The sequence below is a fragment of the Capricornis sumatraensis genome, chromosome 2 (genome assembly GCF_032405125.1).
Source record: "Capricornis sumatraensis isolate serow.1 chromosome 2, serow.2, whole genome shotgun sequence".
Taxonomy (NCBI): Eukaryota; Metazoa; Chordata; class Mammalia; order Artiodactyla; family Bovidae; genus Capricornis; species Capricornis sumatraensis.
This window is the reverse complement of record NC_091070.1, coordinates 88,021,638-88,037,337: the sequence shown is the minus strand read 5'-3', so window position 1 is coordinate 88,037,337 and position 15,700 is coordinate 88,021,638. Positions and strand designations below refer to the sequence as shown.

Sequence of the window (15,700 nt, the reverse complement as noted above, 5' to 3'; positions counted from 1 at the left end):
TTTACCGATTGGTTAAATAGACTATTGTTCATCCATAAAATAGACCTCAAAAAGAATTTTTTAAAATTAATTTTAAATTAATTTAATATTTAAAATAAATACAGCTAAATCTGTATTTATTAACATTGAAAGAAGTCAGAGGAAAAATTAGGTTGCTTAACAGTATTACAGGATTTCACATATATAAAAATAAAATGAATATCTCTATTTGTATATTAGATAGGCTAAAAGAATATACACCAAACTGATCACTCTATTTGAGGAAAAAAAGGGAGGGTATCAGTTATCATCTTTTTACCTGTAAATAATAGAAAATATAAGCACAAATGTGCTTAAATAATAAATGGAATATATTGACCAAGTAACCAAAATGTTCAGAGGTGAAGTGGGCTTTTGGTAAAGGGTTGATGCAGGAGTTCACCAGTGTCATTCAGCGGCCAGCTTTTGCTGCGTCTTGGGCTTGCCTTCAAAGGTAAAATCTTGTTGAGCACGTTATGTTAAGTGAAATAAATCAGATAGAAAAGGACAGATACCATATGATTCCATGTATATGTGGTACCTGTGACAGTATGCTCAGTCACACCTGATTCTTTGGGACTGCAGGGACTGCAGGCACTGCAGCCCACAAGGCTCCTCTGTCCATAGGATTCTCCTGGCAAGAATACTGGGGTGGGTTGTCATTTCCTCTTCCAGGGGATTTTCCCAACCCCAAAATGGAACCCATGTCTCCTGCACTGGCAAGTGGATTCTTTACCACTGAGGTCCCTAGAAAGGCCAAACTCTTCTATGCAGAAAGCGGAATGGTGGCTGGCCGGGATTGTGGGCAGAAGGGGAAACGGGCATTGTTGTTTAATGAGTATAGTTTCTTTTTGCAAGATGGGAAGAGTTCTAGAGATCTGTTGCACAATAATGTGAATGTAAACTTTAAAATGGTTAAGATATTACATTTATGTATGCTGCTGCTGCTGCTAAGTCGCTTCAGTCGTGTCCGACTCTGTGCGACCCCATAGACGAGAGTCCACCAGGCTCCGCCATCCCTGGGATTCTCCAGGCAAGAACACTGGAGTGGGTTGCCATTTCCTTCTCCAGTGCATGAAAGTGAAAAATTTTACCATAATTAAAAAAAAAATACAATACTACATTAAAAAAAGGTAAAAGCCTCATCCCAAGGAGGGCTCCCCCTGGCGGTGGGAGGGTGGCTGGCGCATTCGGGCATGGGGCTTCTTCATTCCAGGCCCTGCCAGAAGTACTGGTTTTCCTTTTTCTCTTTGTCAAACAGCAGCCCTAGGCTTTGCTCTGACTGGACCATGATGGTATGTAGGGTCATGTGTCTGTTCCTGAATCATCCTAGGGATCTCTTTGTAAATTTTGATTGTCACAGTGATTGAGTATTTAGAATATGGGCCAAAGAGAATAGATTTTTCATAGTGTGTATTGTTTTTCAGTCGCTAAGTTGTGTCTGACTCTTTGCTACCCCATGGGCTGCAGTCCACCAGCTCCTCTGTCCATCACCAGCTCCCAGAGCTTGCTCAAATTCATGTCCATTGAGTTGGTGATGCCATCCAACCATCTCATCCTCTGTCGTCCCTTTCTCCTCTTCAATCTTTCCCAGCATCAGGGTCTTTTCTAATGAGTCGGCATTTCGAATTAGGTGGCCAAAGGACTGGAGCTTCAGCTTCAGCAAGTCTTTCAAATGAATATTCAGGAGCAATTTCCTTTAGAACTGACTGGTTTGATCTCCTTGCAGTCCAAGGGACTCTCAAGAGTCTCATAATGTATGGGACAATCCAACATCACAGATTTTCCCCTTATCTTGCATGGCTTTTAATGTCCTGTTTGACATTAATGTAGATTTTAAAAACGTATTTATAATAATCTGAACCTAGACCCTAACTCCATTTTATATGTGAACATGAACTACTTGTTTATGGTCTTAAGATGAATTGAATTTTAAGATGGGAGAATTATGGGTAAATTGAGAGAAAATAGTATTTTGTTTCATTTGGAACTTAACCAAGACTTGTTCATTACTTCAGAAAATCGTGTTTTGAACAGCTGACACCACTTCTGAATATTGCAGTTCACACTGCATAATGCAATTCACATCGCATATTTTATCTCTGAAGCCAGGATGTATCCTACCATCAGTGACATCTCAGATGAAATACTCTACTGAATCTTAGTCTGCATTTGTAGCTCTTGCTTTCATTTCTCACCTGGATTCTTATGACAACCTCTCCAGCTGGTCTTCCAATCCATTCTCAACAGAGTAGCCAGATTTTTCCTTTTGTTAATAAAATGTGGGTCAAAGCATGTCATTCCTCGCTTCTCAACCTTCTAATGTTGCATCATTTCACTCAGAATGCAAGCTTTACAGTGTGCTTTGAGGCCCTGGGAGACGTGGTTCTGCTTCCTCTCTGACCCATCTCCTACTTCTGCTTTTTCTCTTACTACTCACTTCAGGCCACCTCACTGGCTACTTACAGCCCAGATTCTCCCTACAGAGGCTTCCACCTTCGATCATTTGCATGGCTATTCCCTCTGCTTGGATACTTCCCCCTGGAAGTATCATTCATGATTCATTCCCTTACTTCCTTCAAACTGAACGTTACGGTCTGGGTAGTAGTCTTGACCACTAGTTTAAATTGCAACTTATTACCTCGTTCCCTACTGTTCTGAATGCTGGTTTTTCCTTACCCTGTTCTACTTTTTACCCCCGTAATACTTATCACCTTACAATGTAATATATAATTTACTTTCATGTTCTGTTGTATTATGCCAATTGTTTGTTGCTTGTATCCCACTACCCTGTTAGAATGTAAGCTCCATGAAATGGGATTTCTGTCTGTTTGCCCCATAAATTTAAGCCAGGGCCTGACACATAGTTCTCAAAAACTGTCCAACAAATGGTGATTCTGCCATTAGGTACAAACATCTAACTACTTCATTATATCTTCTATTATAGTTGTGCCCAAGCATTTCCATATTGAAATACATAATATTTCATAAGGTATTATTTTCCTCTTATTTCTCCTTTATGTTATAGCATTATGTCATAATAGAAGGTATATCACAATACATGGTCTATTGATTTTATAAGTCAGGATGGTAAGGTAGTGTTATGAAATGCTTGTTATAATATAACGGTTTGGATGTTAGGGTTAAGAATCGCTGGTTTAGACCATTCCAGAAGCTATTTCCAAAGCTGTGAGGGAAGATAATCCCACCCAAACTGCCTGGCTGTTTCCTGGATGGAAGGCGTAGAGTGGATGTTGGCGACGAAACCACAATGTTGATCACAAGGAGGAAACAAATTTCATTTTCTATTTTTACTATACTTTCATATTGTTCACATTATTTGAGTATTTCACAGTGAGTACTCATTCTTTTTGTAACAAGCAAAACCAGTAAGGCTATTTTCACTTTAAAGAAAAACTACTGTAAAATATAGAAAAAGAGAGAAAATAAAAATCACCTTCTCTCCATAGACAACCACTACTAACTTTTTTTTTTTTGACTCTTTTGTTTTCAGGCATGGATGTACATCAATAGCTTCTATGATGACTGAAAAACAGGAGTTGGAGATGTCCTCTGTCAAGATTATCTTGGCAGCTACCTGCATGGTGGATGGAGGGTAAGACTAGGCTGTAACTTAACAACGGGGGTGGAGGGCTTAGAGTGGGCCAGTGGCTAAGAATGGGAACGGATGCATCTCAGAGATACTGTAAAGGAAATATGCTGTTGACTAGTGATTAGTGAGTGTGAGAGCTGCAAGGATTTGTGTGTGTGTGTGTGTGTGTGTGTGTGTGTGTGGCATCTGGGTATTCCAACCTTGCTTTCAAGAATATTGAATACTTATATATGTATGGCTGAGTCCCTTCACTGTTCACCTGAATTTACCACAACATTGTTAATCGGCTATACCCTAATACAAAATAAAAAGTTTAAAGTTTAGGGGAAAAAAAGAATCTATTTGTACTAAAAAATAGACTATTCAAAATTTAAAAAAAAGAATATTAGGGATGAAGGAAAAACTTTTGTCTTCTTTTGTGCTTTCCTGTTGTCTCTTTTTAAAAAACAATAAACTCCACATAGGAAGTGTGAAATCTGATTAATTACAATGTTTGTGTACCCTGTGAGACCACCGGTCCCATCACTTCATGGGAAATAGATGGGGAAACAGTGGAAACAGTGTCAGACTTTATTTTTGGGGGGCTCCAAAATCACTGCAGATGGTGACTGCAGCCATGAAATTAAAAGACACTTACTCCTTGGAAGAAAAGTTATGATCAACCTAGATAGCATATTCAAAAGCAGAGACATTACTTTGCAGACTAAGGTCTGTCTAGTCAAGGCTATGGTTTTTCCAGTGGTCATCTATGGATGTGAGAGTTGGACTGTGAAGAAGGCTGAGTGCCGAAGAATTGATGCTTTTGAACTGTGGTGTTGGAGAAGACTCTTGAGAGTCCCTTGGACTACAAGGAGATCCAAGCAGTCCATTCTGAAGGAGATCAGCCCTGGGATTTCTTTGGAAGGAATGATGCTAAAGCTGAAGCTCCAGTACTTTGGCCCCCTGATGTGAAGAGTTGACTCATTGGAAAAGATTTTGATGCTGGGAGGGATTGGGGGCAGGAGGAGAAGGGGATGACAGAGGATGAGATGGCTGGATGGCATCACGGACTCGATAGATGTGAGTCTGAGTGAACTCTGGGAGTTGGTGATGGACAGGGAGGCCTCGTGTGCTGCGATTCATGGGGTCGCAAAGAGTCGGACACGACTAAGTGACTGAACTGAACTGAAGGAAGGGAGAGAGGGGTTAAAAGATAAGAGGACATTTGAGGGGATAACAAATACATCTGTTATCTCGATAGTGGTGGTGGTCTCACAGTTCAGTTCAGTTCAGTCGCTCAGTCGTGTCCGACTCTTTGCGACCCCATGAATCGCAGCACACCAGGCCTCCCTGTCCATCACCAACTCCCAGAGTTCACTCAGACTCACATCTATCGAGTCCGTGATGCCATCCAGCCATCTCATCCTCGGTCGTCCCCTTCTCCTCCTGCCCCCAATCCCTCCCAGCATCAGAGTCTTTGCCAATGAGTCAACTCTTCACATGAGGTGGCCAAAGTACTGGAGTTTCAGCTTTAGCATCATTCCTTCCAAAGAAATCCCAGGGCTGATCTCCTTCAGAATGGACTGGTTGGATCTCCTTGCAGTCCAAGGGACTCTCTAGAGTCTTCTCCAACACCACAGTTCAAAAGCATCAATTCTTCGGCACTCAGCTTTCTTCACAGTCCAACTCTCACATCCATACATGACTACTGGAAAAACCATAGCCTTGACTAGACGGACCTTAGTCGGCAAAGTAATGTCTCTGCTTTTGAATATGCTATCTAGGTTGGTCATAACTTTTCTTCCAAGGAATAAGTGTCTTTTAATTTCATGGCTGCAGTCACCATCTGCAGTGATTTTGGAGCCCCCCAAAATAAAGTCTGACACTGTTTCCACTGTTTCCCCATCTATTTCCCATGAAGTGATGGGACCGGATGCCATGATCTTTGTTTTCTGAATGTTGAGCTTTAAGCCAACTTTTTCACTCTCCTCTTTCACTTTCATCAAGAGGCTTTTTTGCATTATATAGAATTTTGTATAAATGGAATCATACATTATATCCTGTTTTCTCTGGCTTCTTTCACTCAGCGTGATAATTTTGATATTCATCCAGCTTGTGGTATGTATCAGCAGTTTGTTCCTTTTTTATTGCCAAATAGTGTTCCACCGTGTGGATATACTATACCAAAATTTGCCTGTCTATCCACTTGTTGATGGACATTTGGGCTCTTTCCAATTTTTGCTACTACAAATAACTCTGCTACAAACATTCACATGCAACTTTTAATATGTATATATGCTTTCACAACTTTTAGATGAATCCCTAGGAGTGGATTGACTAGGTCGTGTAGTGATTATTCCTCTGTTCTAAAAGGGTCACTGTTATCTTCTTTTTTGGCAACCCTGACCAATTTAGTATTGCAGTTTTTTTATTTTTAAATTACTAAAAGTCCTAGCTTTTTTCCAAGTAAATGATGGAGAAACAAAAATGAGACTCTGGTGATGAGCTAGGTTTTTCTTTTCTTTTGAGCGAGCATGGCTCTTATTCACATGGATGATTACATAGACTTGATGGAGTCCCACGATGCCAAAGCAAATTCCCTCTTCTGAGATGCAGTAGTAAGCACACAGTAGGAATAGGGTAGGAGTGTGAGGATGAAAGGGGGCTGATAATTGGTATTTATTCAATGAAATTTCTCTGCCATGGTGGAATTTCTGGGTTGGGTGTGGATGAGGATGAAGAAGCTAACTTTCTAGCTGCTGGAAAGCAGCTAGCCCACAGGAGTTCTGGGAGGCTGTCAGGAAAAGGCACACAGAGTTCCTTGGAAGACAGGAATTCACAGTAGCATTCCCCATCCTCTGGCATCCGTTTTCTACAACTATCTTTCCTTTTATTTTGCCCTTCTGTTTCCTGTTTCTGTCCATTTGTTAAAAACTGAGATCCAACTCCTGTTAGTTTTATGTGTGTGTTAAAATACATCTAACAGGGATATCCCTGGTGGTCTAGTGGTTAAGAATCTGTCTTGCATTGCAGGGTATGCAGGTTTGACCCGTGATCTGGGAACGAAGATATCACATGGCACAATGAAGATCCGTCATGCGGCAACCAAGACCCATTGCAGCCAAATAAATAAATAATATACATAACATAAAATTGACCACTTTAACCATTTTAAATGGTTCAGTGGCATTAAGTACATTTATGATAATTTTATAATTATCATCACTATTCATTTCCAGGACTTTTTCATCATCCCAAACGGAAACTGTACCTGCTGCTGCTGCTGCTGCTGCTGCTGCTGCTGAGTTGCTTCAGTCGTGTCCGACTCTGTGCAGCCCCACAGACGGCAGCCTACTAGGCTCCCCCGTCCCTGGGATTCTCCAGGCAAAATAGACAAAAACTCCCTATTCCCTTTCTGTGCTGTGCTGTGCTAAAGTTGCTTCAGTCGTGTCTGACCCTATGGACTGTGGCCCACCAGGCTCTTCTGTCCATGGGATTCTCCAGGCAAGAATACTGAAGTGGGTTGCGATGCCCTCCTCCAGTGGATCATCCTGACCCAGGGATCGAACCCATGTCTCTTACACCTCCTGCACTGAAATGCAGGTTCTTGACCACTACCGCCACCTCTAAGGATTTATTTACTCAATCTAGGAATCTCATGTAAGTGGAATCAGACAGTATTTGTCCTTTCGCTCCTGGCTTATTTCACTTAGCATACTGTTTGCAAGATTCATTCATGTTGTAGCATGTATCAGAGTTTCATTCCTTATTAAGGCTGAATAATATTCCATTGTTAGTATATAACACATTCTGTTTATCCATCCCTCTGTGATGCAACTTGTGTTGTTTCCACCTTTTGCCCATGCTGTGAATGTTGGTGAACATGTATCTGTTTCAGTCTCTGCTTTCACTTCTTTGAAGTAGAATTGCTGTATCATATAGTAATTGTAAGTGTAATTGTTAAAAGAACCACTAAACTGTTTGACACAGAGTCTGTACTATTTTACATTCTCATCACCAATGTATAGGTTTCAAATTGCTTCACATCCTCTCCAACACTTCTTATTTCTGTCTCGTTTTGTTTTTTTAATAAAAGCCATCCTTATGAGTGTGAAGTGGTATCTCATGTGGTTTTCATTTGCATTTCCCTAATAATTAATGATGTTCAGCATCTTCTCACGCGCTTATTGGTGGTTCATAAATCTTCTTTGGGAAAATGTTTATCGAAGTCCTTTGCCCATTTTTGACTTTGGTTGTTTTTTTGTTATTGTTGAGTTGTCAGAGTTCTTTATATACTTTGGAGATTAATCATTTATCATATATGTGATTTGTAAGTATTTTCTCCATTCTTACAGGTGATCTTTTCACTCTCTTGGTGTCCTTCCTTTTGATTTCTGAAAAATGATTGTGCCATATGATTTATAATCTATGAGTACCAAACCTAAAAGGCTAAGAATATGTGAAGAGTAAACTGTTAAAATAAAAGTTAGAAGTTATTCTAATACAGATTTCATGATATGGAAAAAAAAATCTATGCTGAGCTACATAGCATTTGGTTATAAATAATAAGCCATTTATAATATACATGTATTCTATATATATTTATATAGAATATGTTTATAAATAAATATTTTAAAATTATTTCTTTCTTTAAGACTAGTTGGTGCTCTAGTGACTATAATCAGAATCAAAGTTGAGAATTTCCTGGTTTTGTATACAATTTGTTACCTTACAATATACTCAGTAGAAAAGGCAAAAAGCACAGAAAACAAATCTCATCACTTCATTAGGTCTGTTTACTTTTCTCTCTCAAAAAATTCTTTTTATGGTGAAGCAAACCTAATGTTATTACAAAAATGTGCACAAAACTGATATGTAGGGTTTAACAAATAGTTACAAAGTGAATGACACTGTAAAAAATCCTTTTGGGTCAAGAAATAGAAAACTGAGCTCTGTTTACTTAACAAATAGGATCCTCATATGGAAGTGTATTGTATCAGGTTGGTGGGTCCCTGAGCTCTGCTTTATGAAGAGAGGTATGTCTGTCTTGGACATCCTTTCTGATGTTTGAGGGATATGTTCAACTTTTTGAAGATGAGGCAGGATGGAGAGGTGATGCTCACTGCATCCTGCCCTTTTCCCATCATAGGTCTTGGCCTGGCCTCTGGATAATCCTTAAAATGAACTCATGATTCTCAACCTTGGCACTATTGATATTTTGGGCCAGATAATTTTTTGTTGTGGGGGAGACGTCCTATCTATTATAGAATGTTTCTACCCACAGGATGCCAGTGGTGCTTTCCAAGTATACACCAACATGGTTTCCAGATATTCAAATTTCCTGGGGTCAAAACTGACCCCAGTTGAGACCCAGTGCATTAATGAACATTTGCTATGTTCCAGGTACGGTGCAAGCTATATACTATTTCAATCACATTTGCCCCCATTTTGCAGACAAGGAATCAAGCTTTAGTGGGATTAGTTCAGTTCAGGCACTCAGTCATGTCCAACTCTTTGCAACCCTATGAGTCGCAGCACGCCAGGCCTCCCTGTCTATCACCAGCTCCTGGAGTTCACTCAGACTCACATCCATCGAGTCCGTGATGCCATCCAGCCATCTCATCCTCTGTCGTCCCCTTCTCCTCCTGCCCCCAATCCCTCCCAGCATCAAAATCTTTTCCAATGAGTCAGCTCTTCACATGAGGTGGCCAAAGTACTGGAGTTTCAGCTTTAGCATCATTCCTTCCAAAGAAATCCCAGGGCTGATCTCCTTCAGAATGGACTGGTTGGATCTCCTTGCAGTCCAAGGACTCTCAAGAGTCTTCTCCAACACCACAGTTCAAAAGCATCAATTCTTCGGTGCTCAGCCTTCTTCACAGTCCAACTCTCACATCCATACATGACCACTGGAAAATCCATAGCCTTGACTAAATGGACCTTAGTTGGCAAAGTAATGTCTCTGCTTTTGAATACGCTATCTAGGTTGGTCATAACTTTTCTTCCAAGGAGTAAGCGTCTTTTAATTTCACGGCTGCAGTCACCATCTGCAGTAATTTTGGAGCCCCCCCCAAAAAAGTCTGACACTGTTTCCACTGTTTCCCCACCTATTTCCCATGAAGTGATGGGACCGGATGCCATGATCTTCGTTTCCTGAATGTTGAGCTTTAAGCCACCTTTTTCACTCTCCTCTTTCACTTTCATCAAGAGGCTCTTTAGTTCTTCACTTTCTGCCATAAGGGTGGTGTCATCTGCATATCTGAGGTTATTGATATTTCTCCCAGCAATCTTGATTCCAGCTTGTGTTTCTTCCAGTCCAGCGTTTCTCATGATGTACTCTGCATAGAAGTTAAATAAGCAGGGTGACAATTAGGTAAATTATTAAAAGTGGTACAACAGTGAATGGCCGAGCTGGAGTTTAAACACAGGCCTATCAGTTCCCAGTTTGTTTTCAATAATCATTTAGAGCTGCTCCCAGGCTGTGGAAGATGAGATATATTCCAGAATTTGCTTCTTCCATATATTCTAGGGCCAAGACATTTTTGAATCTATATTTCCAGGCTTCTTACTGGGTACTTCCTCTTGGTTTTCTTACCAGCTGTTGAAATTAGACATGCCTGAAATTAACAGCAACAGTTTTGCTCTCTTTCTGTTTTTTATCCTTTCCCCCTTTCTATTGGTCATTCTTCCAAATAGTCATTAAGCCTTAGATCTCCCTCTTTTGCATCATTATAGGCAGAATCTCATATTTTTGGATATCCTGTGTAAATCCTTTCATTTCTGAAAAAGGTATTTTTAAAGATCAGTAGTGAAACCCTAATCAAAACCCCAACAGAGCAACTAAGCCTATGAGCCTCAATTACTGAGTTCCTGTGCCTATAGCCTGTGCTCTGCAACAAGAGAAGCCATGGCAATGAGAAGCCTGAGCCCTGCAATGAAGAGTTGACCCTGCTCACCGCAGCTAGAGAAAAAGCCTGCACAGCAGTGAAGACCCAGAGCAGCCAAAAAACAAAACCAAAAATCCACACTGAAACATTAAAATAGACTGCAAAGTCGTGATATCAGTTCAGTTCAGTCACTCAGTCATGTCCGACTCTTTGCGACCCCATGAATCGTAGCACGCCAGGCCTCCCTGTCCATCACCAACTCCTGGAGTTCACTCAGACTCACGTCCATCGAGTTCGTGATGCCATCCAGCCACCTCATCCTCGGTCGTCCCCTTCTCCTCCTGCCCCCAATCCCTCCCAGCATCAGAGTCTTTTCCAATGAGTCAACCCTTCACATGAGGTGGCCAAAGTACTAGAGTTTCAGCTTTAGCATCATTCCTTCCAAAGAAATCCCAGGGCTGATCTCCTTCAGAATGGGCTGGTTGGATCTCCTTGCAGTCCAAGCAATGTGATATTGGCATAGGAAGAGAAAAGTTGACCAATGGGACTGTATCGGGGTCAGGTCCTCTGGAAGATGACCCGGTGAACTGGAAGCATAAATTTGAGGGGAAAGACAAAAGGGAGAAGTAGCATGTTTAGACCACAATTTAGGTTCAATACCTATGCAAGGAGATTGGGAAATAAGAAGGATTGGATAGGAAGAACCTCGGACTATAATGCAATTCTGAGAAAATCTCAGCCAGTGCAATGGAGAGATCTAGAGAAAGAGTGCCTATTAGAAGAGTCCCATTTTGGACAGAACTGGTCCAGTTCTAGTATCCCTACGGTGCTCAGTCCTTGTCTGGGAACAGTCCAGAGGGAGTGTGGGCCTTGGAGGTGTGGTAACTGGGAACCATCAGCAAACTACACTTCTCACAACAGACTCTTTCTGAATATTTATTTTTATTTCTTTGGTTGCACTATGTCTTAGTTGTGACAAGCAGGATCTTTAGTTGTGGTATGCGTACCCTTAGTTGTGCCATGTGGGATCTAGTTCTCTGACCAGGGATTGAACCCGAGCCCCCTGCGTTGTGAGCACAGAATCTTAGCCACTGGACCACAGGGAAGTCCCCAACAGCCTCTTTCTTGAAGGGACATCTGAGCAGTGTTCCTCTCTGGTTGTCAGAGGTATATTATGAAGATTAAAGAATAGAGTTATTTATATGTATGAAATTTATTTATAATAAATTAGACATTTGTAACAGTGGGAAAAAGATTTTTCAAATAATGATGTTGAAACAATTGGCTATCCATTTGGAAATAATGAATTTAGACCCCTACTTCACTCTCAATTTACATAAAATTCAGATGGAGAAAAAAGTTTTAAAAATATTTGAAGAAATAAGTTTTTTGAAAAAATCTTGTGTGGAGAGGAAGCCTTCTTATGTGACATGCAACATTCAGAAACCAAAGGACTGTGAGAGATTTGAGTAAGTAAAAAGTTAAAACTTCCGTATGGGAAAAAACTTGACTATGCTTAACCATCTTAAGCATCTTAACTACCTAGGGGCTGTTTATCTAAAGCACAGAATGCCTTATCCAGTTTTTTTCATCTTAAATTCTCTTCCGGATGCACTCTTGCACTGTGGGTGACCGCAATGGGTTGTGATTTAATCCTTGTGTAAATGAATGATGAATGATACTCTGTTCTTTTTTTGTTTACAGGTGAATCTGAGAAATGCTCTGTTTCATACAGTAAAAATTTTTTTCCTTCAGAGTGGGATATTTAGACTTTAAAACAACAGGCAGAGTATTAGGGGAACTTCTAAGGCAGGAGAGACAGTGTACAGTGCATTTCAATCTATTTGAGCATGAAATCCTTCCTTTGAGGACTACTATTGACCTTCTCAGGATGCACATTGAGAAATAATGACTTAAGGGAAAAAGTTCATGATTATTTCTCTGGCATTAATGGTCTTACTTAACGTGCTCTTATCATCTAATCTTCTCCACTTCCCCAAATGAGCTTCCTTATTTGCTTCTTCCTAAGTCATTACTTTGCCGACTAAGGTCCGTCTAGTCAAGGCTATGGTTTTTCCTGTGGTCATGTATGGATGTGAGAGTTGGACTATGAAGAAGGCTGAGTGCCAAAGAACTGATGCTTCTGAACTGTGGTGTTGGAGAAGACTCTTGAGAGTCCCTTGGACTGCAAGGAGATCCAACCAGTCCATTCTGAAGGAGATCAACCTGGGGATTTCTTTGGAGGGAATGATGCTAAAGCTGAAACTCCAGTACTTTGGCCACCTCATGTGAAGAGTTGACTCACTGGAAAAGACTCTGATGCTGGGAGGGATTGGGGGCAGGAGGAGAAGGGGACGACCGAGGATGAGATGGCTGGATGGCATCACCGACTCGATGGATGTGAGTCTGGGTAAACTCCGGGAGATGGTGATGGACAGGGAGGCCTGGCGTGCTGCAATTCATCGGGTAGCAAAGAGTCGGACACGACTGAGTGACTGAACTGAACTGAACTGAAGTTATGACCAACCTAGATAGCATATTCAAAAGCAGAGACATTACTTTGCCGACTAAGGTCCGTCTAGTGAAGTCTATGGTTTTTCCTGTGGTCATGTATGGATGTGAGAGTTGGACTATGAAGAAGGCTGAGTGCCAAAGAACTGATGCTTCTGAACTGTGGTGTTGGAGAAGACTTTTGAGAGTCCCTTGAACTGCAAGGAGATCTAACCAGTCCATTCTGAAGGAGATCAGCCCTGGAATTTCTTTGGAAGGAATGATGCTTAAGCTGAAACTCCAGTACTTTGGCCACCTCATACGAAGAGTTGACTCATTGGAAAAGACTCTGAAGCTGGGAGGGATTTGGGGGCAGGAGGAGAAGGGGACGACAGAGGATGAGATGCCTGGATGGAATCACGGACTCGATGGACATGAGTCTGAGTGAACCCCGGGAGCTGGTGATGGACAGGGAGGCCTGGCGTGCTGCGATTCATGGGGTCGCAAAGAGTCGGACACGACTGAGCAACTGAAGTGAACTCAGGAGTCAATGCTAGCTCCTCCTCTTCCAGGTAGTTCTTTGTTTGTTTGTTTTTCCTATTTATTTGACTGCACCAGGTCACCAGGTCTTTGTTGTGGCACATGGGATCTTCAGTCGACCTTATGGCATTCGGATCTAGTTCTGTGACCAGGGATCCAACCAAGTTCCCGGACTGGGAGCTTAGAATCTTAGCCACTGTACTGCCAGGCAAGTCCCCAGGGAGTTCTTCCTAATTATCTCAGTTCCTCTGAACTACGGCATCTGTTGCCAGAATTGCTCATTCTGCTCGTTAGTTACTCCTTCAGAACTGTTATTGACCCTTCGGTAAACCTTCTGTTGCTATATACTGCTTTGGAAAGCACTGAAAATGGCACTGTATTACTTTTCTATTGCTGCTGTAACAAATTACCACAATGTTGGTGACTTAAAACTACAGAAATTTATTACTTTATAGTACTATAGATCTGAAGTCTGACATGGGTATCACTGGGTTAAAATCAAGGTATCAGCAGGGCTGTGTTCTTTCTGGTGGCCTTAGGGAAGACTCAGTTTCCTTGCCTTTTCCATCTCCTCTTATTTATATTTTGCCTTTTCCATCTTCTATAAGCCTCTGCATTCCTAGGCTCCTGGCCCCCTTTCTTCATGTTCAAAGCTAAAAGGGCCGGTTGAGGCCTTCTTACACCATAACACTCTGACATCCCTTTTCCACTTTTAAGGACACTTGAGAGGACATTAGGCCCACATGGAGACTCCAAAGATAATTGTCCTGTTTTAAAGTTAGTTGATTTGCAACCTTAATTCCACCTGCAACCTTAATTTCCCTTTGCCACATAATCTAGTATATTCACAGGTCCCAAGGATTGGGATGTGGACATTTTGGGAGAGCCTTTATTCTACTTACTACAGGCACCCTTGATGAAAACTCTAAATTGCACACAGGTGTAGTGAGGTTTGACAATAAATGGGTAAAGCTTTTTGGCATAAACATAGTGCTTGTGTACTCAGTGTGTCCCACTCTTTGGGACCCCATGGACTGGATAGCCCACCAGGCTCCTCTGTCCATGGGATTTTTCAGGAGTGGGTTGCCACTTCCTCCTTCAGGGAATGAGATCAAACCAGAGTCTCCTGCATCAGCAGGCAGATTCTTTACCACTGAGCCATAATAAGTCTCGTCACATACAGGGAGGCCCTGGTGTGTGATCTTTGGAAATCACTTGAACCTCCCCATCCACGTTTCTGCAAAAATGGAAATTGTCATCCTTTGCTCTGCATGTTAAAGAAAATAACTATGTAACCAGGTTCAGCTTAAAGGGTGACAAATAGGGTTCAAGAAGTTCTTGATGAATTTTGATGAGGAGGGTGGGCGAGGTTCTGTGAATACATCTGGAGACAGTTTGAGATTTCTGGAGAGAAGGAGTGGAAAGTGCCTGCCCTCGTATGAAGTTGGAGGCTGAAAATTCTAACAATAGCAATCAACTTTTCATGGAAACTTTCGAAGATGGCCGAGGTTAAAAAAACAAAAAGGGTGAAGTGTAGAGGATACTTAGGAGACACCTAGGTAACAGAGTACAGAACTGAAGGAAATGCATGTGGTCTTCCTAGGCAACTGAGTTTCGTGGCATTCCCTCCCTACTCAGTTCAAGAACACATATACCCCGCAGGTGTACAAGAGTCACCTTGTGAATAAGTACATGACTTATAAAATCGTGGCCAGGGAAAAAACAAAACCCAAACCAAAAGTGTAAAGGACACAGGTTCCACCGAGATTTGAACTCGGATCGCTGGATTCAGAGTCCAGAGTGCTAACCATTACACCATGGAACCGCCACGCTCACGATTCTGCCTTCGACTCTCTAATCCTTAGAGAACCCCGCCCCCATCCACAAACCGACCACCAGAGGCAGTGCTGAAGCGCTCTCCAGGGCCCCACTTCCCCGAATAGCGGCGAATGGAGTGAGGGAGAGACTATTATGTATGGAGAGCAGCCTCTATATGTGAGGTAAGCCGGAGTACAGTGCTCATTGAGCCACTCGAAACCCCTCCAAACCCGGGAAGCTTGGACGACAGACGACAAACTTGCGCACGCCCCCTTTATTGGGCTGAGGGGCGGGGCGCCGCCCCCGGAAGTACTTCCCCCTATGGGTGGGGGCCTGCCGGAAGTGGCGTAGCGGCAGG

At 41.9% G+C, this 15,700-nt stretch overlaps 1 non-coding gene across 1 annotated transcript; it reads right to left on the bottom strand.

The window, feature by feature from the left end:
• Positions 1–15,277: 15,277 nt before the first annotated feature.
• TRNAQ-CUG (transfer RNA glutamine (anticodon CUG)) lies at positions 15,278–15,349 on the bottom strand. Its single transcript has one exon. It is a non-coding gene; the product is annotated as a tRNA-Gln (tRNA).
• Positions 15,350–15,700: the final 351 nt, after the last annotated feature.